The sequence below is a fragment of the Otolemur garnettii genome, unplaced genomic scaffold (genome assembly GCF_000181295.1).
Source record: "Otolemur garnettii isolate 467f Iridium unplaced genomic scaffold, OtoGar3 scaffold00153, whole genome shotgun sequence".
Classification (NCBI taxonomy): Eukaryota; Metazoa; Chordata; class Mammalia; order Primates; family Galagidae; genus Otolemur; species Otolemur garnettii.
The window spans coordinates 434,054-436,898 of NW_003852548.1; the positions used below are offsets into that span (position 1 = coordinate 434,054).

Sequence of the window (2,845 nt, forward strand, 5' to 3'; positions counted from 1 at the left end):
AAAAAAAAAAAAAAAAAAAAAAAAAACCTTTGGGACCAATGCACCCATATTATAGATGGAAGGGAGACAGTGAAGGTGATGTTGCTGCCCCCTTGTGGTTAAAATATGACAGCATCAAATACTACAGCAAAGATACAAAGTTAACACCATCCCAATAGATTTGACCAACAATATACCAAGACACAGGATAGACCACTAACTCAAGGAAGAGCTTGAGTAAATCCCTAAATATTTTAGATTCATATTTGAATTTATTACCAGCATATTCTGTGGCATAGTAAATTCACATTTAGCATTTTCCACATGAAGAAAGAATAGGATATTATAACTAAAGAAGAGATAAAGACTAGAAGAAATGATAAAGATGATAAAATGATAGACTAGGAGAAAATATGAACAGCATATTTTCATATTTCTACTGGATCTAGAAGACAGCCTCTGACAGGGAACCGTGAAGAAGTCATAGCTACAAGGAATTAAAACAGCATTAGATTTTTTTAATGCTCACAAAATTTAGTGTTCACACAACACACACACACACACACACACAAAATGGAGAGCAACAGAGGCACTGATTTGACTGGATCAACAGCAGAGTGTTCCAGATTACAAATAGAAAAAGTCTACTAGGTATGTGGGCCACAAAACATAGAACATAAGATGTCAGCTGATGAAGAAAGAATCACTGATTTCATAAGTATATGACTAATAGCAGGAAATAATTTAGTTTTTAACTTTTACAGAAGGCAGATATGGGTGAAATTCCCTTGACAATTGATGTGGCTTTAAACAAGATAATGAACTCCAAAGGTGCAAAAATTCAAGACTGTTTCGACTTGTGCATATGAAAAAAGCTCACTTCGCGACAGTATTAGCATATTGTACTGATGGCATACAACTGCCAACTTTCCTAATTTTTAAAAGATATAACCAAAAAGAAAAAAAGCCTACATTTATGCCTATGCCCATTCAAAACTTGGGAGTATGGGAAAGAAATATAATGAGGTAATTTAAAAATCCCACAGGGGAAACCAGTCCCCCATTAGTCTGGTACCAGTTTCCCTTTTATGACTGTGGCTGTTCAGAAGGCAGCTGAACAAGTGTGCGTGGTCAAGTGTAATTCTAGACGACCATTTGTCAGCTGCAATATATCAATGTTTATGTCAATCAGCCTTTGTTAAGGAGGAGGGGAACAGGTGCAATGGATGTACTGTTTTCCTTTAGTGAGACTTCATCTTATGTAAGCTACTGAGCATAGATGATCACCAGATAAATGTGGCCACCGTTGTAGGGTTTTTTTAACAGCACAGTAGGGATTATTCCGGGTTGTAAAGCTGCATCTGACATTCTGAGAAAGAAAGTGTCCCATTTCAAATCCAGTTACACAGTGCTTGAAGATAGTGATAACTCTTTCTAGTTCAATGAAGAAAGAAAACCCAATGGATTCCAGCTGTGACAATTACTTTTCAGGTTTGGGGGTCATTTATATGACTTGGTTTTTGAGAATGAATGTCACAGCCCTTTCGATAACTTTGTCTACTTGTTCTGCTACTTATTATGCAGCTGTGCTAGTCACTGATATATTAGTTTCAAAAAAATTCATTCAAAATTTTTTTGTTCCTTGTTTTAAATATGGAGTGAAGCAGTTTTAAAAATCAATTTTATTAGAGTACAATTTACATAACATAAAATTAAACCCATTTTAAGTGTACAATTCAGTGATTTTTAGTATATTTAGAGCTGTACAATCATCACCACAATCTGACTTTGGAACATTTCCATCTGCATCCTACTCCCCTCCCCTGGCAACTACTCATCTACTTTCTGTCTCTATGGATTTTCCTTGTGTGGACATTTCACATAAATGGCACTGTACAATATTGGGCCCTTTGTGTCTGGCTTTTTTCATTCAGCATAATGTTTTCAAGGTTCATCTACGGTGGAGGCAAGTATTGGTACTTGGTTCCCTTTTTATTGCCAAATAGTATTCCATTGTATGGGTATACCATTTTTGTTTTTCCATTCACTAGTTAAGGAACATTTGGGTTGTTTCCTCTTCTTTGTTAATGTGAATAATAATGCTGCTATGAACATTCATATAGAAGTCTGTGTGAACATATGTTTTCATTTCTCTAGCATAGATATGTAACACATAGATAGGAACTACTGTGTTGTATGGTAAATAGATGTTTGATATTTTAGAAACTACCAAACTGTTTTCTGCTTGGGAAACTGTACAATTTTATATTCCCACCAGCAACATATAAGAGTTACATGCACAACAGCACTTGTTACTATCTTATGAATGATTATACCTATCTTAGAGAGCAGTAAGTGATATCTCACTGTAGTTTTATTTGGTCCTTCCTTAATACCTAAAGATGCTAAGCCACTGCATACCCCATTTGATGAAATGTCTATTTATTCAAATATTTTACCATGTTTTAAATTGAGTTTTCTTATTGAATTGTTAATATGAAGAATTCAATATTTGTAATATATAGAATAGAGATCTATACATATTCTGATGATCCTTATTTATTTATTTTTTTGAAACAAGAGTCTCAATCAGTTGCCCTGAGGTTGAGTTCTGTTCCATCATAGCTCACAGCAACCTCAAACTCTTGGGCTCAAGTGATCTTCTTGTCTGAGTAGTTGGGACTACAGGCACCAGCCACAACACCTGGCTAGTTTTTCTATTCTTTTTTTTGTTTGTTTTGAGACAGAGCCTCAAGCTGTCCCCCTGGATAGAGTGCTGTGCATCACAGCTCACAACAACCTCCAACTCCTGGGCTCAAGCGATTCTCCTGCCTCTGACTCCCAAGTAGCTGGGACTACAGGCGCC

The 2,845-nt window shown here is 35.9% G+C and overlaps 1 protein-coding gene across 1 annotated transcript in view; it reads right to left on the reverse strand.

Annotated features, from left to right (window-relative positions):
- SLC9A7 (solute carrier family 9 member A7) overlaps window positions 1-2,845 on the reverse strand; it is a 176,320-nt gene that overhangs the window by 95,307 nt on the left and 78,168 nt on the right. The window lies entirely within an intron of this gene.